Raw genomic sequence first — 23323 nt, 5'->3', positions numbered from 1 at the left:
ACCTAAAACTGCACTCTGGTGGGAGTGGGTGGCCTGGTGGCGTTCTCAGTGGTGTGAGAGCCCCCAAGAAGTGCCAGGCCAGTTACCACCCAGGTGAAAGGTGGGTTGGGGTGCCTTAACCTCAGCTCCCACAACTATATGGATTACCCCCTTTTAGGGTTGGGAAGGTGGACCCCAGCAAGAGAGTGGGGCTATAGACTCAAACCTGTCTTGACATCCCCTGATTGGTCAATGTTGGGGCCAGGATTGGAAGGGTTGAAGGGCCAGAGGCCCACTGTGAGGGATGCCCAGGGCTGAGGGCCTGGGGTTCTGACTGGCCTGGAGGTGGGCCAGGGCCAGTAGAGCCAAAGGTCCTGGGGGGACCACACTTGTAAGGGGAAGCAGCTTGGGGAGCTATGCAGCCTAGAACAAAAGTGGAGAGATCCAGGTGGGGTTAAAATAGCAGGATTCTGGGGCCTAGTGTGGGGCTGGTCATGTTGATAAAACCTGGATGCCATATACAAGGCATGGGCTGCGGTGTAGGGGAGGTATGGAGCTGCAGATAGCACCCCCTGGCATCGGGGCAAGAAATAGACAGCCTCCTGCTTACTTAACATCAATGATTTAATTAACAACAAGGTGTTGTGGGTGAAAAGGTGGGCATTTAGCTCAGAAACAGGTGGGCAGACCACAGGGAAATCGGCCCCGAGAAGGCCCCTTTTACACTATCCTATGGTTCATGAGGCTGCAGTTTGTTCTATTAATTCCCTTATTCCTGGTTCCAGGTTCCTTTTTCCAAGCTAATATATACTCCATAAAAGCTTCTTATTAATGAATCACACATTCTAAAGAAAGAGTATTTCATTAGATATGCATATTTACCAAATAATATGTAAATTAATACCTGCATCCACCATGCCTGTGTACCACCAAAGGACTCTCCTGGACACCTCTGACCAGAGTCTTGTGAGGCCCAAAGCATGGCCTGATTGACAGCCCCCCCTCCCTCCCATGCACACTCTACTAAGTATATGGAATCAAATAAGGAATTTCTTTTGGGCTGGAATTAGAGGTGGAAATTTTTCTTGGGCCACCCCATACCATGTCTCTGTGGTTTTTCTAGTTTTCTGATTTTTTTTTTTTCCCTGAAATTGGGCTGTGTTTTGGGCTGGGATTACAGCTGGAAATTCTCCCTAGTCTAGCCCATATGGTCAAAGGTGTCCAAGAGAGTTTACCAGTGCCGCAGAGGCATGGCGTGGGGTAGCCCTAGCTCTGAGGTGTAATAGCTACATATAACAGTGCATGGAAATGGCAGATATGCACCCAGCTCCATATAACAGTGTATGGGGAGGGGGCTGAGATGCACCCCTGAGCTGGGTGCAACAGCCACATATAACAGTTTAGCACAGCCCTCACCATATACTTCTAGAGGCCTTCACTTCTGATCCTCAACCCCCTGCCCTCCCAGGAGCAGTGTGCAGTGGGTCCTGGAGGGACCAAAGCCCCAAGCTGCAGGCAGCAGCTCAGGTTTTTTCCGACCCACCTCTGGTGTGAAGCCAGGCAGCTCAGTGTGCAGACAGCACATGGAGGATCCTAGAGGCAATAGTGTCTTGAGCTCCAGCTAGTAGTCCAGGCATTGATAGCTGAGTAGAAAAAGTTTTGTCTCCCATATGGGAGACCTGGGTTTGATTCCCAGTCAAGGTGTAGCAAAATCCCCAGTTTTTATTTTTTTTATGTATTTTAAAATGCATTCCCTCCCCTTCCCCAACCATTTTTTACTTTCTCTCCCCCCCTATTCCCTATAGATAAGTATAAGTAAACTAAGATGTAGGATAAGCTTTAACATTTTATTTTAGGTTGTAAGTTTTATTTTTCTCTCCCCTCTTTGCAAATAAGTTCCCTGCTATTTTGATATCGATACCCACTGTTTTAAAAGTGATAATCATTATGTTTTTACTGCTTTTATATTGTGTGATTACTGTTTTAGGCCTATATATGTAAGTTAGCGTAAGTCATGTCAAGTTTCCATTTTGTATGTCAAGCCTCCATCTTGTGTCCTCTGCCCAGGCATCCCCTGTGTTGTAACTGTATGATTCATGTACCCCTCCCATGTAAATTGGTTCCCGGATGAATGAAAGTGATTGGAAATGATTGAAATACAATGGTAGCAGGCCTCTACTGAATGGCCTGTAACAACTAGGCCATCACCTCACATTGATTCATCCAGGAACCACAGATGTCACCCAGGAACAGAGACAAGAACCCAGCATTTGAAAGACAAAAGAACCTGCAGAACCAGCAACTCTACCATTGTACCCCACCACTACAGACACCCAAAACTGCACACGTGGAGCACACATGCTCAGTACACCAGGGGCTGACCCTTGCCTGGGCATGCCTTCTGTCACCAGGGTCACACAAGGTCTGCCCCTATAAAAAGGGGCAGTGAAGACGACCCAGTGGGATGCCCTCTCCATCTGGACCAGCACCATGCCACACCACCTATCCATCCAGAGGTCCTGCTGGTGACCCCCCCTGACAACACCTACTGGACAAGGATTCCTTTCTAGCCTGGATAGGTAGCTATCACCCCACACCCCCTCTTTAACCAAGGCCTTGGACTCTACTTCTCTTCTTTACCTGGACTCCAACCTTTCCACTGAGTCTTTCTCCTGCTGCTAGTGTGTGTGTGTGTGTGTGTGTGTGTGTGTGAACCCATAACTTCATGGGGCTGTGTAGTGTGTTTGTTTAATAAAACTCTTATTTGGACCCCTGAGTTGGTTTTTGCTTTACTATGGTTTGGCCCTGCTCCAATCTCTACTCCTTGCCCCTCTAACTTCTGTCTCACTTCTCCCTCTCCTGCTTCTGGCTCACCACCACCTCCAACACCTGTCCTGAGCTCCTCTCTGCCTCCAACCCCCCTGTTTCTTTGTCACTGTCTTATCCCCACTGCCTTTTCCTTTTCCCCTGAGCAACCAGGTTTCTGCCTCAGTTTCTTTCCTGGCTGTCTCTTCCTTGCCACTACTTATCTGCCCCCCTGCCCCCAATAGCTCAGCTGTCTGCCTCAGTTTCCAGCCCCAGTCTACTTTAAGTAAACCCAAGTCTCAGTTCCTCAGCTAGCTTCTCTGTAGTCCACTGGTTCTAATCCTGGTTTTGGTAACTTTCACTCCCTACACTTTAACTGTCTCTCTCACCTGAACCTTCCCTCAGGTATCCCAAGCACACACATACACACTGTACCATCCAAGTTAGGAACTTACCTGTGTGTAGGTGATGTGTGTGTATAAAATCTGGGTGGTACTCGGATGAAATACCCCCTCTCCAATTGAAGGGATTTAGCAGGGGTGTGTGTGTGTGTGTGTATGGCATTGTGTACAAGATATATGAATTAATGATCTGTGTCTAACTTTTGGGGTGTATAGTGTATGTGCTTCAATTGGTGATAGGTATGCATATGCCTAGGCTGGTTTCGATGTGGATGTAGATGTGCCCGAGCTGGTAATGTGTGTGTGTGTGTGTGTGTGCGCGCGCGCGCGCGCACCTACTTGATTTGTGTGTTTGTACATGTGCAATTGTGTTGCACCCTCCTGTCTAACAACGCAATATTGAGATCCTGAGAGTTGGCCTGACCCCACAGGGCAACAAAGACACCAGAAGGTTAAGTTGCCTTCAAATTGGAATCCCCACTGGGGAAGAGGGTTTGTTTCACCCCTTTTACCCCACCCCACTAGAGTGTCTGAACCTCAAATTTTGTGGGAGCTGCACCTCATATTTTGGGAAACCCTGTATCTTATATTTTGTGAACTCTGCACCTCAAGTCTGTTATTGATATGTCTCTATTATATGTGTATGTTCACCTAAAATCCCTTTGACTCTTCTCTGCTCCTCTGGTTCCCCCCACCCAGTGCCCAGAAGCGGAGGGGGGTACCATGATCTTCCAGGGTCCCCTTGCCCCCTGCATATGTGTTATATTCCACCCTGTTCTTTCCCTATTAAGCCCATATAGAGTTAAGTTCCAATTGGTCTTGGCTCTACTCTATAGGGCACAGGAGGAGAGCTGATCCCCCATAAGCAGCTACCCCTCCCATAGTGCACTAACACCTGCTAAATCCCTTCAATTTGAGAGGGGGTACCTCATCTGAGTACCACCCAGATTACATTTTCCCCCAGGTTAACCCTACCCTCTCAGCCCTGTCAGTCCCCCTCACTCCTGACCTGTCCTCCCCCAGCCCAGCTCGTGCCCCTCACTCCCAACTCACAGTACCCTGCCCCCCCCCAGCCCTGCCAGTTCACTCCTCATCTGCCCCCCCAAGCCCAGCTGTGCTCCTCACTCCTGACCCACAGCTCTTGAATTGCAGGGAGACAAAAACTGCACCAAGTTTAAAACCCTGGGGGTCTGCTTATGTTCTTAGACCAATGCTGAACCCAGTCCAACAAAAAAGTAATTTTAATTAACCTGAGTCTTGAACTGCCTGACACATAACAATTTGATCTTTGCCACAAAGTGCATGCAAACACGGGGAACAATTTTTTTTTGGAATCCAAAAGAGTTGTATTTTTCATTAATCTGAACCTTGAACTAAATCACCAGTAAAAATTTGCAAGATTAGCCCCTGGAGTCTTGTTGCAGTATTGCAATAAAAATTCAATGGATTTCCATGGATTACCGAGTGAGCCCAATCTGCACTTGGTGTTAAAATTGTTTCAAAGCAGGGAAAATCCCATTTTGGAGCATAAGTCAGATCCATGTTGAAAATTTGAAATGATTAAAAAAACCCGCATGGAAGGAAATTCAAGAGCTAAAAATAAAACATGTCAGAGGTGTTTTAAATTATGATGGGAAAAAATCTAAAACAAAATCAGCTAATAACTTCGATACATAGATGAGATTTAGCTAACTTAATGATGATTTTTGTCATGTGGAGTCAGGAAAAGTGTAATGTTGTGAAGAGGGACTGGAGAAAAACAAGCTACAGAAAACCAGAACAGAGATTGAGCAGGGGAGGGGAACGCCACTTCCGGAACAGCTGTTCCCTGCAGATTGGAAAGGGCAGGGCAAAATGGCACAGCATGCGGGAGGAAAGAGAATGGAGGAGAGGCTCTGCAGGGGAGAGCTCAGAGAGTAGTGCTGTGGCCGTAGAATTGGAGGAGTTGATCCGGGGTGCCAGAGACAGCATGTATGAGGAGATAAGCAGGGATCCTCCAGAGCAGTAATTGGAGATATGGAATGCCAAGAGACAGAGAAGCAGTGAGAAGGAAGAAGCCTAGAAGATCTTCAGGTTTATCCTAGGTGGAGCTTGGTATTTTGTTTTGTTTTTTTGTGTATCTTAATAGACCTTAACATGGCCTAAAGATGTCATAAGGGATGTGGGAGAAGAGAGGAGACTGGAGCTACAGTTTTTTTTCCCATACACCCCAGAACAAAAAAGAAAGGAGAGAGTGTCCTGACGAGTTGAGGGAAATGAGACCTCAACAAAGAAGAACTAAAGACCCTGAATGTAAAATTTCTTGTCAGTTAAAACTCCCCCACATATTTATAAAAAAATAGAAAATCAATCATTATTTATATTTACATGGTTGTATATTATATGAGACAAGGTTCTATGGAAAAAGTCTAGAGAGGAAAAAAACCAAACAGTTTGAAATAGCCACAATCTATCTCCATGTGAAACAGTTCATAGATTCATAGATGTTAGGGTCAGAAGGGACCTCAATAGATCATCGAATCTGACCCCCTGCATAGGCAGGAAATTGTGCTGGGTTCAGATGACCCCAGCCAAATGCCTATCTAACCTCCTCTTGAAGACCCCCAGGGCAGGGGAAAGCACCACCTCCCTTGGGAGCCCATTCCAGATTTTGGCCACTCTAACTGAAGAAATTCTTCCTAATGTCCAGTCTAAATCTGCTCTCTGTTAGCTTATGGCCATTATTTCTTGTAACCCCCAGGGGCGCCTTGCTGGACATTTTTCCTCCCTAGGTACAGCACTTTGCATTTCTCCTTGTTAAATCACATTCTATTGTTTTCTGCCCATTTGTCCAACCTATCCAGGTCTGCCTGTAGTTGTTCCCTTCCCTCTGGTGTGTCCACTTCTCCCCACAGTTTTGTATCATTTGCAAACTTGGACAGAGTACACTTCACTCCCTCATCCAAGTCACTGATGATGACATTGAAGAGTATCGGTCCAAGGACCGAGCCCTGCGGGACCCCACTGCCCACACCCTTCCAGGTCAATACCGACCCATCCACCACCACTCTCTGGGTACGACCCTCTAGCCAATTTGCCACCTATCGAACTGTGCAATTATCCAAGTCACAGCTTCTTAATTTGTTCACCAGTATGGGGTGGGATACCATATCAAAGGCCTTCCTGAAGTCTAAGTAAACAATATCTACCCCTACTCCTACATCCAGGTGTTTTGTAACATGGTCATAAAAAAGACTAGATATAAAAGTTGTGGATATAAAAATAATATAGAGATGTATTCAACCCATATGTGACTCAGACTTAATTGATAACATAAGATCTTGGGTGTTGGTCAAGAAAGAGAGCCACCAGAGCAATTGTGACATTAAAAAAACCAAAAAAAATACCCCAAAAACCTAGAGAGACTGCCAGTGTCTTACTGCAGCAGTAACCCCTCCTGACTAATAACATTGGGATAGAACAAGATGTGGCAGCCAAGAGTTGAGATAGACTGCAGAAGTTGCTAGACAAAGCAATCTATAGGGACTTCCACAAACGTGGAAACAGGAGAGGTGTAAAGTGGACAAGTGCCCTAATAGATCAGTAGTGTAATAACAAAATAACATTAACCAGGACAACGTTAAGTGAGGAGTATCTGTACATCCATCCAGGTTTATCTTAAACTGTTTTCAGCCATTTTGAAAGTGGTTTATGTACACTGAACTTCCATTGTATTACAGATTTGAAAAAGTTTCTGATCACTTATACCGGTCTATGTGTAATTTCTGTCCCTAGTCTTATAGCTAGAGCCATATCGTATAATTTCTCCCCTAAATCTTTTGTAATGACATCATTTTGGCACATTTTAAAGCATGCTTTATACCTCAGAAACGTACACCTTCTGAAGACAAAGTTTAGCTATTAAGATTAAAAACTCTTCATATGCAAATCATGTGTTGCTATGTTTCTGTATGCTTAACCCAATGCTCCTTCTCCTGACTTAGACCTCTGGATGGATTCAGATTATTATTACATAAAACAAGGGTGTAAAATTTGTGCCCTGGGCTGGATCTTGACTGTGAGGTTCCTTACAGGCTGGATCCAGCCTGAGGCACAAGGAAGTGATAGCAGTGATAGCACTGGGGGAGCTCTGGCTCCAACCCTGGGCATGTAGCAGTGACTCTAGCCCCCACCACATATCCTGTGCTAGAGCCAGAACTGCCACTGCTACATGCCCCATGCTGGGGAATAACCTCCAGCATCAGCCCCAGAACAGGGCACACAGAGGGGGCTAGCAACTGGAGAGGTAGGGCTGCAGCAGTGGCTACAAGCAAAGCAGATTGAGGGCAATTAGAGCTATGTCAGCCCTTTCTTGCCCTCCCGCTGCTGACTGCTATGTCCACTGGGGCCCAAGGGCCCAGATTTTGCAACAAGCTATGCAAGTAGCCTGGTGACCCAGAAAAAGTGGCTCCATGAGCTACATCAGGTTTGTGGGCCATAAGCTTAACACCTCTAACAAACTATAGTTATTATATTCACTTAAGCCAAAAATCTATAGATCTTTTCACATATATACACATGCTTACATTAAAACAAGATTATTAAGGTTGGAAAATGAATAATGTACAAGTCATGTGACCTGTCTGTCTCTTCTTGAGCTTCTAGTCACACCCTTACCTAGCCCTGCCCAGGTTCCAAATCTCCCCTGTCTCCCAGTCTCTGTCATCCTCCCTGAGTTCCTCATCCACTCTTATCCTACCTCCCCTGGCTCCTTGTCCCAGTCTTTTACCAGCCAATGCCACTTCTTATCACTTATCTTAGCTTCCACTTTACATATACTGTTTTTTCTGTACTTCTATCATACTCAGGTCCAGGTTCCTTGGAGATCCTAGCCCTTCCACTGATCTCAGTGTCCCTTACTACAAAGCTCCAAGCACTCCCTCCATTTTACTTCCCCATTTCATATACTTAGCTTTGCCCTGCTGCCATTATTGGTTTCCACCCTGAGCCTGCCAAAATGCAGGCTTCTTCTTTACCTTCCAAAAATGGACTCAATCAGGCAGCTTCTTTCATTTTTCATGACCCTGGCGTGATGGACTGAGGAGCACCGGAGAGGCAGGCTCCCTGCTATTTAGTTTCAGCAACTGGCCCCAATCACTCCTGCACTACCCCTGAACTACAACTGCAGGGAAAATCTTGCTTCATTCCATGCTAAAACATGCCCAGTACAGACAGAATCTTACAGAAATATAGCTACAAACGTGCAGTGACCATGTGTTAACTGCAGTTTTTCAAAACTTAATAAATCTTGCCAAATTTTCAAAGGGATGGCATAAGGCCACATCCTTGACACAAAATTAATAACCCATCATATCTCAAGATGAGAAGGTCATCAGAATTTTTCACATAGGTGAAATAAACTATTTCACCACAACCTTATTTTTTCACTCTTTATCCCTCTCAATTTTGTCTGAAATTATTTTTTTAAATCACCTTAGTGTAGAAATTATCTGTCCAGACTAAAGTTGAACAGATTAATAAGCAACCAAAAACTGGAATTTATGGCTAAGTACAGATAGTCAAAAAGCCCATGGCTGAATTAATTAATTTTTTGCAGATAAATCTAACCTGTGTATATTGAACCAATAAGCAAGTGAACAAACATTCACTTTTGATTTCTGAAATGCAGTCACACGCCTGCATTGGCCCAGGCTAACAGCTTCGGGGTGCCAGAGCACACCTCACTGCTCTGCTGGAGCAGGCAGCATAGACTAAATGTAGCCCATCCACCCTGAGAAGGACAGTTTGCCAGGGAGATATAATGCATCCTGGAATGCTTGGGGGACTGTGAATTAACTTGAAGCTAGAGGGGATCTGGGACAGAAGTTCAATAAACCAATTTAACTTAAATAAGTTAAGTCTGATACTACATCCATACAGGTTTATCTTTAACCAGTTTCAGCCTTTTTGAAAGTGGTTTATTTGCACTGAATTTATATTGTGTTTTGAACTAGTTTCTGATCACTTATACTGGTTTATGTGTAATTTCTGTCCCTAGCGATAATAGGTAGTGTTGGGTCACTTTAGCAATAGACAGCATCACCAGTCCTGCAACAGGTGTAGACACTAATCTTGTGTGTTTATACATATGTTCATCCTCTCCATATAATTCCAATATTATTTTTTTAAATAAACTGAATTCCCAAAATATTTTACCCTCTTCCAGTATAATCTTTATGTCCAGTAAGTTGTCATCCCAAATGAACACAGAGAAGTGGCCCAGAAGCTGTGGTAAAAGTGTTTATAATGGGGTACTACAAAGCTGGAAGCTAAATTAGTAACTGCATGAGAAATGTAGAAGGATTAAAATATTGTTAGTAGTATATAGGCTCACTGCCCTTCAATGCAAATGTGACAGGTGGGCGGGACCAGAAGTCCTGCCCTCTTAGCCCCACCCCCTTTCCCCTTGTATGGTGCATGATGTCACCAGCCCCGCCCCTGACCTCAGTCATGTGATGCGTGACATCAGCAACTCTGCCCCCACCCCCAGTCATGTGGTGCATGACATAGTGTGTGACATCAACAACTCCACCCCCACCCCCAGTCACGTGGTGTGTGATATCAGCAACTCCGCCCTCACCCCCAGTCATGTTGTGTGTGACACCACCACCACATGGTCCATGACATCAGAAGGACAGCCCATGCAGACACCCAAAACCCAACCCCTCATGCTGCAAGGACTGCCCTAGATCACGTGGTACAGTTAAGACCTATTGCCCAGGCCCCCAAAGCAGACATTGAGAATTTGGAAGATGGTATGTTTGTGCCATGGTTTAAATTTGTCCTGAAGCATTTGAATGCAGCACACAGGTTTTAGCATGGGAGTGGGCATGGGGGCAGCTGTTACCATACATGTCTACACAGGAGGCAATGTTAAAGGAAGTTTATTACTCTCCTGGTGAAGCTGAAAGTTTTGGCGGGGTGAACACACTATTTGAAGCCACCAAAAGGCAGAATAAGGTTCTGAACAGAAGCGGGGTGGCCACCTGGCTTTCAGATCAGGATACTTACACCCTACACAAACCAGCAAGAAGACGTTTTAAAAGAAACAAGACTGTTGTTTCAGATATCGATGCGCAATGGCAGGCAGATTTGGTGGATATGCAGCAATTTTCCAAGCATAATGGTGGGGTTAAGTTCATCTTAACAGCGATAGACATATTATCAAAGTATGCCTGGGCCATGGGTCTAAAAGACAAGCCAGGCGGTGAAATAGCTCAGGCCTTTAAAACCATTTTTACAGAGGGCTGTGTACCTAAAAAATTACAGACTGATTAGGGAAAAGAATTTTTGAATAAGTCTTTAAGCAAGCTGTTAAAACAGTATAATATTCACCATTTTGTGATGAATAGTGAAGTGAAAGCAGCAGTGGTAGAGAGGTTTAACAGAACATTAAAATCAAAGAGATGGACCTATTTTACAGCCTGCAACACCTTTCACTACATGGATGTGTTACCAGAGTTTATAAAGAGATACAACCAGTTCTCACAGAACTATCTGCACCAGGCCTGTTGACGTGAACTTCTCAAACTCTCCACGGGTGTAGAAAGCCATGTACGGGGACTATTTTAAAATAAAACCAGCAGCACCCGTGTTTAGAAAAGGAGACCACGTGAGGGTGTCTAGGACCAAAGGGAGATTTGAAAAAGGTTATGAACAAACATTCACCGATGAGATTTTCATAGTGGATGAAGTCCTTAGATGCATGCAGATGCCTGTTTACTGCCTAAAAGATTATGAAGGTGAACCTATTGAGGGTTCTTTTTACCCTGAAGAACTACAAAAACTGAAGCCCAAACAGGACTGAGTTTACAGGGTTGAAAAAGTTCTAGCAATGAAAGGAAAGGGAAGAAAGAATCGGTTGTTGGTGAAATGGTTGGGGTTGCTGTATAAATTTAACAGCTGGGTGGAAGCCTCCCAAGTTTGTAACATATAGGGGTACCTCAGTCAGAAGGCCGAGATGTGTGATGGCGACTTTTATATCACTTTGCCCAGCAATGCTTGCACCAGCATTTTTCCACAGAACACCAGCTCGAGCTTTATCATACAGCTGGTTAAACCTCTGGATCTGCTGGGGAACTGGGAGATAGGATTAGCAGAAATACAATACCCACACAGCTGGAACAACATCAATGAAGACACCCCTTTCAAAATCATTTCTGGGACTAAAAAATGGGGGTACATCCTTCCTCAGGGGTATTATACAACCATCACAGAGTTACTGGATCTTATGATTAATACAATTACCACCAACCCTACTCTGCTCGAATTAGTTATGCGCTATGACCAAGTGATCAGCAAAGTGAGACTTAAATCCAAAGATAACTCTTATGGTTTTTATACACATGGTGAGCTAGCCTATATTTTGGGAATGTTACTTGGGGCCTCTGTTAAAAAACCACCATTCCCAGCTGATATTACCGGTGGGTTCAATTCTCTGTATGTCTACACGGACATTGTGGAACATCAGCTTGTTGGGGAGTTTTCAGTTCCTTTGCTATGCTGCGTCCCTGTTCGTGGGAGCAACAACGAGTTTGTCACCATCACATATGACAACCCACATTATGTCCCCATCAGTCAGCACCACATTGACACAATCAGCATTGAAATAAAGACGGATAAGAACAAACACATCTCATTTTGCTTTGGTAAGATGATCATTAAGCTTCACCTATGCCCCTGGAAGACTTTGAGATTTTAAAATAAGTAAAAGTATGATGGTGATGGTAAAAAACTATGGGGACCCTAATTTGTACAGAAATTATTATAAAGCCCAGGCTGGGTATGGTCTTCCTGGATATCGGGGTGCCCGTGATGTATGGGGCTGGTGTGGGAGGCATATTTTGCAGCCTCTTTAGAAAAGCCATTCCACTTTTGAGAAGGGGTCTGGGAATTATTAAGCTCCATGCTAAAAATGCAGTGCAAACCATAGCCAAAGATGTGATCAGTCACGTCTCCTGAGCTGTCCTAGATAAGGTGGTCAAGCCAGCAAAGCAGGAGGGTTCCAGCCTCATGTATATTGAAAGAAAGAGCCTTAAAAGAAAGAGAGAAGCACCAGACTCTGGATGTGCAGGACCTCCTCAACCCCTTAAAAAGAAGAGGGTAAGTCGACGAGGTGACCAGACATGAAAAACCAAGAATCAGCCAGGGAGAAAAAAGGGGCGCTCTCCTGAAGGAAACAGAAATATATTTTAACTGCCATGGCTTTTATTCACTGCGGGTCTGAAGAACGCGCCAAATCCGAACTGGATGTGTTTCAAATAGCCCCTATGCAGACCTGCGTTGAGAAAAGCCTGTATGTTGAGATCCCCCAACTCTCAGCTATTACCGAGAGTAGTCCAGCCCCCTTGACTTTTTCAAGTCAAGTTGGGAATGGCAAAGATTACATGGATTTGAACAATATGCTGCTGTACCTTTGCTGCAAGATTGTAAAAGGCAATGGAACTGATCTTGATGCTGGGGTAGCTGTGAGTCTGGTGAATTACCCGCTAGCCTCTGTCTTCAGTCAGCTGGATGTCACTCTGGGAGATCATCTCATAAGCCAGAGCAACAACTGTTACCCTTACCAAGCCTTCATCAAATTGGTTCTGAACTACACTGATGACTCTCTCACCACCCAATTTTCTGCCTGCCTGTTTTACAAAGACACCCCTGGGCATCATGAAACGGTTGTGCGGGGTGGCGATAATCATGGGTTTCAGAAACGGGCAAACCTGACAGACTGGAGCAAAAAGATAGAGCTGCTTGGTCATCTCCATAGCGATTTGTTTTTTCAAGAAAAACTGTTGCTGAATGGCATGGATGTGAAAATTAAGCTGCCACACAGCAAAGATGCCTTCTGCTTGATGGGCACCACAGCAGCTGGCCAATGTAAACTAAAAATCACATCTGCCTCACTTTTTTGTGAAAAAAGTGAAGATAACCCCAGGCATCCAACTGGGCCACACAGAGGCCTTGCTTATGGCCAACGCTAAATACCCTGTAGACCACGTGGGTATGAAAGTGTTTAGCATTCCTGCCAGCAGCTGAGTCAGCAACCAGGAGAATCTATTTCTGGGGCAGTTTCCCAAACTCATTGTCATCAGGTTCGTGGATAACGATGCCTTTAGTGGGAATTATTCTAAGAACCCCTTTAACTTTAACCATTACAATATTAATTTTGTGGCCCTCTACGTCAATGGAGAACAAACCCTGACAAAGCCCCTACAAGCAGATTTTGAGAACAGTAACTACGTGAGAGAATACATGCAGCTGGTACAGACAGCCGGTAAACATACGAAAGACCGAGCCCTGATAATCAACTGTGAGGAGTTTGTTCTGGGGTACACTTTATTTGCCTTTGACCTGTCTCCTGACCAGGAGTGTGTTGATCATTATTCGCTGATTAAAACTGGGAACCTGAGAGCAGAAATACACTTTGCTGTGGCTTTGCCCACCATGGTTAACATGAAATAAATCAGAGGAGAAATGTCCTGTTTGACTATATGTGAAGATGGACACTGAACAGCTCATCAGGGTTTATCCTCAGACTCTATTGCCAAAGAAATTTTCTTAGAAGTTTTCCCCTGCGACAAGCTTCCTAAGACTCAACTGTCTAAAAGGCCCCTGAGCTTGGTGCTCAACAAGCACCCGCATAATCAACCCGGAGAACACTAGTTGGCTGTTTACCTGGAGGATCGGAACTGTGGAGAATTTTTTGACTCGTACAGTCACCCCCCAAACAGCGCTGTCTTTCCTCAAAGTATTATGTTGTTTTTAAACAAGAACACTACTGACACTGTTTTTCAGATGAAACAGTTACAAGACCCCCAATCTGTCACCTGTGGATACCATTGTGTGTTTTTCCTACACCACCGTAGCAAGGGGCTATGGTTTGAACAGATTTAAAAATTGTATTATTCCGATGATTTAGCACAAAATGATAGGGTGGTGATGCATTTTGTAAAAGTAAATATAAAAATTTCCATGTGGCTGGGCCTTCTCAAAACATGTTTCAACATGCCCAGACATGTATTTCTTGCTATGACTTTCATGAATGCTTTGTCTAAATAAAACACTCAGCTGATGTTGTGTAAATAAAGCTGTTGTTATTTAAGTGTGTGTGCGTGCGTGCGTGCGTGTGTGTGTGTTCATTCAAAAAATCCTCTGTAGACAAAAACTTTATAGCAGTATAGAATAGTTTAATTCAAAAGTAAAACTTTACATGGAGAGTTAATGGCTTTTAGAGACAGTTTTTCGCTTCTTTTGCAGCATTGTTTATGTTTCTTGGTCTGAGACAGATACTTTCAGGCATTCCAGATGATCACGATTCACAGCATTGCCTATAACAGAAGATGGTACATTCAGCTCAGCCATAGCTTTCATAAAGATGTCCCAGGCTTTAGGCAGATGTTTAGTAGTCCCAGTGTGAGTCTGAAGGGTTATCCGGACCAAGTTGAGCATGCTAGAACCCTTGATGAGCATCCCTTTGTAGACGAAACCCCCTTGAGCATCCCAAGAAGAAATATCCTTGTGCGCTCAGCTTAGTGAGCAGTACTTTAGCATTTTTCCTATATCGGGCATGCTCTTTATCCAATACTTCCTGAACGACTGTGTCGGGGTTCGTGGGGGTTTCTAGGGGGTATCCGGCTTCTAGGGGGGGTCTGTTCTGGCAGAAACAGGGTTAATTTCCCTCTGTCCAGATCACCCTGCTTACGTAGGTCAGGTATTTCTGAAGCACGGATGCATACAGTTTATCCTTATCATATTCTGCTAACCCCGATGTTTGGAGAATATCCCTCACTTCAGCATCCAGTAAGCAGGTTGCCTTGGTTCTGATATTTTTCTGAGGTGATGGGGGAGGCCTTAATTGTTCCAGTTCATGTTTGGGCACCAGGTACATTTTTTCTGCATGCTCCATCACCGGATAGCCAAAAGCCCTGTCATCAGAGGAACAGTAAAACTTAAGAGAGGTCCGATAAATCCCCCAGACTGTTTCACAAGCTGTTTCTTTTTTTTTAAAGAGGCAATCTTTTGCTAGTTAGGCTTTTTATGATCCTGCATCCCTATTTCAGCATGCAAATTTGATGCAGTGTTAAAGGGATGTTTCCTTTTAAGGTATTCAGAGCAATTTCTGAAATGGCCGCTACTAGATCATCAGAGGCTGAGCAGAGTATAGCTTTTCTCTGCTGTGGGGAGGATTGAAGAAGCAGTTTTAAGAGAGCCAAATTTCTTTTTATGCCATTAGACATGTTCCCCTTCCACCGTCTCAAGAGCTAAGAAGAGGCCGCTGCTACATCATCTCTTTTTATTTCCACCTGCTGTTTTTTTAAAAGTGTAAGTAGCCGGTTGGTCAGGAGGAAAAAGCCTGGTTCTTAATCTAAAAGGGTCTGGGGTAGAAGCATTTAAATCAACCATCAGATACCCGTAAGGTATTTTAGTGGCATCCTCAAAAGCTTCTAGAAAGAACTGGGCCTTACCCAGGTACATCTGCCGCACCAGGGACACTATCTGTAGCTTATCCCTGCGGTTTTTAAACAAAACCATATATTTTGTGTTAAGGGCAATTGTGTGGCTCCTTTTCCCTTGACAGAAAACATTTTGAACTATATACATAATGCTCAGATTCCAATGGTGCACATACTTGGTAAAGGCTTTCTCGATTTCACCGCTGTCACAGGCAGAGTCCATCAAATCATCTACCTCAACCATATTTATTTTATTAGGAGGAAACAAATAGTCATCATTGAGACTGTCCAGTAGACCATCCACAAACTTGATAAAAGGATATTTACAAAGCAGTTCTTTATACAAAGGCTGTCAACAGCTATAGCACCACATGATAGTCTCAGGCATAACAGACAACATTCTATCAGCATGATCCAGAAGATTTTTTATAAAGTAACTTTTACCACAGTTGCTAGGGCCTGCCAAAATCACAGAAAAAGGGGTGCTTCCATTGTATATCCACCTTTAAAAACCATAGGGGAGGCTGTTAAAGTTTTCTGTGAGGACCCTTTTGTCATAAATGACTTCCTGTGTTTTTCTCAAGGTTTTGGTTTCTATCATCCACTTGCTTTTGTTCCTGATGATACAGCGCTGTTGTATCACAATTGTTTTAGGGGTGTCCCCAGCGGGGTTTGCCCCATAATTTAGAACAAGATCTCTCAAGGTTTCAAAGTTGACTTTTTCACTGTTGGCTGCATTCAGGGTAATCCCTTTGACCTTCAGGCAAACCTTTCCCCCAGACAACTTGTACTCATAGGTTTTCAGATCAGCTGACACAAACTCTGTGTTGTGTTCATCTGGTGGGATGTCGCTGCTGAACTCACCTAAATAATCACCTAGCGGGGGGTCCAATCTCCCTTGGGGCTCACAAACGTCACAGAATCTGTGTTGTGGTACAGACACTGGTCTTGCAAGCTAACAGCTCGTACAACTGTAAGCATGCATAAGCGGTGGTGAAACAGGCTATAAAGATGTTTTTGTTACCAGAGACCGTGTAATGCTCTTTGGCATGTTTCCAAGACATGCAGGCTGCCTCATCATCAATAAAGTTGCAAGAAGAAATTTCATAGGCGGGAGAAAAGAGGTAGCCAAAGAGTTCTTCGGAGTCTCTAACAATGCTGGTGTTGGGCAAGTTGGTTCTCTGACCGAACTTACCTCATGAAGAATTTAGAAACAATTTTGCTATTTGGTGCTTTGCAGAGATGGGTTTGATACGCTCTGGGCATAAGATCATACCTTCTTTTTGCAAAAAATTGGCCACATATCTCTCTTGTTTTTCTTGATCGGTACACCAGGCGGGGTAGCCCGAGGCTTCCTGCTTCTGTCGGAGGTGCATTTTTATGTACCATGAAAAAAGGGTGCTAGACCTCTCGGCAAAATGCCAGACTTCATAGATTTGAGCTACTCTGTACTCCTTGGTGATAGCTTTATTCAATTCTGGTGTGTACCACATGCCCAGGAGGTCCCTCTCTTCATCAGTGTGGTCACACTTTTGCTGTCTTGTTTCCGTGCAGAGGCAGCACAGCATGAACATAAGTTTCCCATTCACCCTGGTGGGTAGTATGGGGAAAAAAAGGTTTCGCGGTGGGTACAGTTTCACCCTGGCTATTCCAAAATAGCTTGACAGGGGTTGGAAATTGTCTTGAATGATTTTGGGGTGTCTGGTTGGGTATTCCTTCATTTTGTTTATAAAGGGGTAAAGACTGGTAAAATCGTAATAGTGTATTTGTTTGCCAGGTTTAGTTTGGTAATATAGACAGATGGCATTAGTTCTCCCCCCAAAAAGAGCATCCCTAGGCACCAGTGGAGAAGGCAGCGGGGTTTTGTTTGAAAAATCTGCCAGCTCCCTATCCATTTCTAACAGAGTCCTCCACTCGTGCTCCCAAATGGTCCTAACAGTAAACTCCTCTCTCTTGAGATAATCAGTCTTGTGCAATGCCTGATAATTCAGAAACCCAAAGGTGGTCCCTGTCAACAGGTCCTGGTCTTTCTCATTGTAGCAAGTGACACAACCATGGAAAAAACATCCATTAAATTCAAACGCTGTAGGTTCCCCATCAATGTTTGCATAGCCGTCTAAAAAATAGGGGCCTACCTGAAATTCCCCACCCTGTAAAGCATGTCAAATTTGAATATTTTCTTTCTCCGAAATGTACATTAGACACTGAATAGATGGGGTTGAAAACCTCTTTTTCTGTCTGTGATAGTTGTCTGGGGGGAAAAGCACTATGGTCTGCGGTTCCAAAAACATAAACCTGTACATGGCCATGCAGACGGAGGCCAGCGTGATGTATTGGAAAGGCTGTATGCAGTGTACTACATTTTGGAGGTCACCATCTGCTTTCACTTGGTCTACCCACCATGTCATTTTCATAATCTCATCCCTGTAGAGGCAGCAGGCCTCTTTCAAAATTTTTACATCCTGCTGGCAATAATAGGCCAGCTCCTTTTGCATGTCAAAGGTCTTATTGTGGTTATTCTGATACCATTCTAAAAACTGTCCTTTCTCACTGGACATCATATTTTCAACACTGTAGTACTCCATTTTTGGGAGAGGTCCCTCATAATTTTGGTTTTCTGCCGTGTTAAGAAAATGTGGGAAATAACCTTTGCATCCTTCAAACCCCATCGCCTATGGAAGTCTGCTAAGTTTCATTGGCAAAAAGTTTAAAGAATCCATGAAACAGATGCCTAGCCTGGTCACTTCAATGCACATGACTTTATCACTGTGAGTGATTAGTTTCACGCCTATTTTTTCCTTCAATAACTGGCTGACAATGAAGTAACCATCATAGCCTTTGGCATTGTGAGCTATGAAGTTGTAGTCCTTGAACTTTTTATCCATAAAGACCTTAATAAAATCAGACAGACACTCTTCGCCCTTAAACTCCCAAGTGCTTTCTGGCTTTTTGGGCTTAGCTTTACAAGCCTTTTGGGGGTTTTTGCCTGCAGCTTTCTGAAGGTTTTTTTTTCCCCTGTCTTTAGCTCCATTGCAAAAACGTAGTTGGGCACATGCATTCCCGTCTCCTGCACACATTCAAAATCATAAAAAATGTACCCCTTGCCTTCTTCAGGCTCTTTAATCTGATGCGTAAAGCACCAGTGCTTGTTTACATCTGTGATTTTCCCATAACACTGTTTGCACTGCCGCCCTTTGCACTCATTGCTTTTTGTCCACATAAGATTTACACTCATTGCACAGAGTTTTAGTCAGACATTCAATCCATTTTTCAGAGGCCAGGGCCACATGCCTTTCTAAGCACTTTTTGGAACTACAGAACAGCTTACAATTAGGGCACCGCTGTGTCCTGCCCATGTTGTCAGCGCAGTTTGGGCTCAGGCAAAGATGACATCAGAACCTGCACGTGTGGCTATGGCCCTGCAACGTCTGACAAAGATTACAATAATTTCTCATGCCAAACACCTTTTTCACATCCAAAATACCATAATAATGGTCACTATGCAGTAGAATAAAACAGGTGTTGGAGTATCTGGGTGCGTCCTGTGTTTTAAATAAACTCCGCCCAATTTTTTCCTTATGCATCACTATGTCAATGTTAACCTGTTCAAGGTCTTCAAACAAAGGTACTTGAAGGAGCACAATCTTTTGATATATAGACATGCCTAATGTCCTATGCAGTTCTTTGGCACCATCTAGCAGTTCAACATCTCTGGCCCCTCTATGTTTTGTAGCAGCCAAAAGACTGCTTGCAAAGCTCAGGTTAGTATCATAGGTATTCAAGTCAATTAAATGCTTCCTCTTTTTAGCAATGATCTGGGAGTAGAGGATAGAGCTTATAATTCTATGGCTCCCATCTCTCCGGCCTCTCACAACAATCACAACCACCCAAAATGTCAAATAGAGCAATATTTCTCTCTAGCTTTTTAACAGATTACTGAACCACTCTAAAAACAGCTCTGGGGTGATCTTGTTTAAATTAATAGCTCGAGAGTATAAACAGTTTGCCATGCTATCTGCCTGAATATGTAACTGGGCATAGTCATTGCCTGTGAATCTCTGGCGAAGTTCTGATACAATTTCTTGTACTCCTCGGTTTATGACTTAGTATGCCACGTGTAATGGCACATGCTCCAGATTCACAAAATGGAACTCCTCAGTGTACCTCACACCTCCAAACCTGGCTACAGACCACTCTTGCTTTCTCACCCACACCATATGTACATCTGGTAAAACATCCTCTGCTGACTCAGGAGACCAGGGGGTGCTTATGGGGTCCTCTAAACTGTCTTCTACACTGTTCTTCTTATCCTAATTCTCTGACCCTTCAGGTCTTGGTGGTGGGGGAGGCCTGGGGACATTTGAGGGGCCCTCTAAAGGGCTTCCTAAATCATAGTCACCATTTCCCCTCTCTGGCTCTGTGGGTCCTGGTGAAAGGTCAGGTCTGGGAGGCCAGAGTACACTTGAGAGACCCTCTAAAGGGCTTCCTAAATCGTATTCTTCACCCTCTCTCTCAGGCTTCATGGGTTCTGTTGAAGGGTCAGGCCTGGGAGGAGGGGAAGCGTTTGAGTGGCCTTCTAAAGTGCCAGTACTAGGGGATCTCTTATTTTTCTCAACCATTGTTTAGCCTTCCCCACGCTCCTCTTTAACCAGGCCCTTACTTTTTGCCCCGCTAGCCACTTGCTGGTTCGCCACCCATTCTTAAACCTGCGTTTACCATGACTCCCCCTCTTATGATACAGGCCATGACTGCTGTCCGAGTTACACAGACTACCTCCTCTCTGAGTAAAATTTACCCTTTTGCTCTGGTAGTAATCATGACCTTTCAAATCGCTCTGCACACTTTTCTGAGATGTATACGCCTGCCAGTACTACCCCAAATCCCCCTTTTTTCACAATAATTATGATCTTTCAAGACAAGGTGTTTATACCCACCCCAAAAACCCACCCTCTTTTTTTCACAATAATTATGATCTTTCAAACTGCTCTGCACACTCTTTCTGAGATGTATACGTCTGCCAACACCACCCCAACCCCCACTATTTTTTTCACAATAATCATGATCTTTCAAGACAAGGTGATTACACCTACCCTAAAAACCCACCCTCTTTTTTCACAATAATCATGATCTTTCAAAAAAGGAGAAAGACTCTCCTCTTTCTCTAAATTGTATGAGCAATCAGTCCTGGGTTTCTTATTCACAGGGTCCAGATCACCTGTTTTGGGGGTGTGAATCTTTGTCTTTTTATATATGGTTTCCTCAGAGGTATGTGGCTTGTTTTCCTCTGAGGAACCATACCCTTCTGCACTGTCCCAGTAGTCTTCTGATCCTTGCGTGTTATGATCTGCTGGCTGAGCATTTCTGAGTTTTTTTGCTTGTGCTTTTAGAGGTCTTTGTCCAGGCCCCCGCTCTTCTTCGGGGGTGGTACATGTGATCACTTAGGAAATATAAAATTTACATCTCAGCATTGAGAATTCACTTTCCTCACACACTCCAAATTTAAAATTTGCTTAACCCCTACACACAGTGTCTCCTCCCACAAGAAACACATAAGCTGACTTCAGAAAAAATTACCTTTTACTACTGGATAAAAACATGACTGTATGTGTTTGTTCTGCTTTTCTATTTTAGAAGAGGTTCTGTTTGAAAACAAACAGTTACAAACAGTTGTTATAACTTAGTGTGATTATATTAACACAGCCATAAATAACCCACCATTTTAAAATAATTTTTACCTTGCTGTGGTAAAATTGCACGGGGCTTCCCCACTTGATAAACGCTCTGTAATATAAATAAAATGATACAATAAGTAAGTCCTCTCTATTAAAAAATTAAATAATACATTAAGGAAAATAGTGTATGTATAAAGTAAAATATAACTGTTTTAAAATAGTCACCACTAAAAGACAACTCCACCCATTAGTCTTAAAATATGTGGAGATCTGAACACACCGGTCAGCTCTTTTTTTTTTTTTTTTTTTTTTTTTTTTTTTTTTTTTTATCTGATTTATCTTTACAATACACACCTGCCACCCCATACCATACACAATCTGTGAGAATATATATTTTTAAATTCAGTCTTTATTTCCATCAAAAACTTTAACAATATTTACTGATTTATTTTGTTAAAACTTCTTCTAAGAAGTGTTCTTTTATCATTTCCTATGACCATTAAGCCTTGTTGGCCTTATCTTTACAGCAGGCCTTTTGGTAAAAGATAACTCCTTTAGTCTTAAAATAGGAAGAGCTCTGAATATAATGGTCATCTTTTTTTTTTTTTTGTGGTCTGGTTTATCTTTGTAACACCCCACCACCACCCCCATAACATACAAAAGCTGTGAGAATATATATTTTTAAATACAGTCTTTATTTCCATCAAAAACTTTTACAATATTTATTATTTATTAGTTTATTTTGTTACTCCTTCTCCTAAGAAGAGGGTTTTTTTTATCATTTGTAGTGACCATTAAGTCTCATTGGTTTTATCTTTACAAAAAACCCTATATGTATGTGATTAGAGATCCAAGACACTAAAGCAAATGCTAATCTACATTAGATGTAGAAAACTGCTGATGTGCTTTACAACCTCACATCCCCCAGCCTCCCACCAAGATCAGCAAAAGATATAAACCCTCCCATTTTAAACTGTTTTTGCTAAGCCCTTCTCTTAAGCAGGTTTTTATCATATCTAGTACAAATTTAGCATTCAATATGGGGTATGAGCATTTTATCTTCCTCAGAGATCAAATCATGAAGGGCAGCATTAGGATCTTCTGTAGAATACGCAGCATTTAGAAGCTCTCTAACCTGAATTAAATGTTTCTCAGTAATTCTGAGAATGTTCCTGGCAAACCCAATGGCTATAACTGCATTGAAAATACTATCAAGACATATTTCTGGCAAAGTTCCTGAATTATTTGATTTATGTCTTCATCTAACCAAGTAACACATTCGTGAGCTTCTTGACCCCCTAGGTCAAATGTGCACCCCCAGCATAGATCAAAAAGTCTCTTCCTCAAGCAGTATTCCATTATGCCATAAAAGGAAATGTGAACAAGAGACTTCATGAAGACTTTACGTTCAGGACTTGTAACAGGATCTGTTGATTCAATGCCTAATTGTCTTCTGAACTCTTCAGCCTCATCTGGTCTTTGTTCTCTGCAGAAGCATACGCTTCCTTCTGGTGTACTGGTGAGTAGGTTTTTTGGAGTCATTAAAAAGGCTTCATTTAACTGCAAAGGAGTTCATATAAAGGACTTAGTTAGCTGCTTTTTAATCAGTTCTTAGCTACTTCCAAACACACATATGCCATGAAGTGAACCCACACCACTACCCTCAAAATCTAAGTGCCCCCACAACCATGCTCCAAGTCTCTTACCGGTCTCTCTTCTGCGATGACCTCTACTTCGCATGCAGGCTCCGGCACAAAGATACCATCTTCCAAATTCTCAACGTCTGCTTCGGGGGCCCGGGCCTCCTCCATTTGCCAGTTCATTGAGTCTTCCCAAACAGGGTCAGGTGTCTCAAAGAGTCTTTGGGCTAGAAGCCTGGTCTCCTCCTCAAAACTATTTCTATGGTAATGCTTTCTATGATGCTGTCTTGGGGTTGTGGTGAGAAAGAGAGAAAACTTCTTCATGAAATAGAATCAACAGT

At 43.3% G+C, this 23323-nt stretch overlaps 1 protein-coding gene across 1 annotated transcript in view; it reads right to left on the bottom strand.

The window, feature by feature from the left end:
- Nucleotides 1-23323, bottom strand: part of LOC102560872 (pulmonary surfactant-associated protein D) — a 220315-nt gene that overhangs the window by 138097 nt on the left and 58895 nt on the right. The window contains exons 6-9 of the mRNA XM_059729788.1: nt 23049-23268; nt 22749-22902; nt 21406-21451; nt 21245-21309 (exon numbers count right to left, since the gene is read on the bottom strand). The gene's annotated coding sequence lies outside the window, so the exon portion shown is untranslated. The remainder of the gene's footprint in view (nt 1-21244; nt 21310-21405; nt 21452-22748; nt 22903-23048; nt 23269-23323) is intronic.

The sequence above is a fragment of the Alligator mississippiensis genome, chromosome 6 (genome assembly GCF_030867095.1).
Source record: "Alligator mississippiensis isolate rAllMis1 chromosome 6, rAllMis1, whole genome shotgun sequence".
NCBI lineage: Eukaryota > Metazoa > Chordata > Crocodylia > Alligatoridae > Alligator > Alligator mississippiensis.
This window is presented reverse-complemented; position numbering and strand designations above follow the sequence as displayed.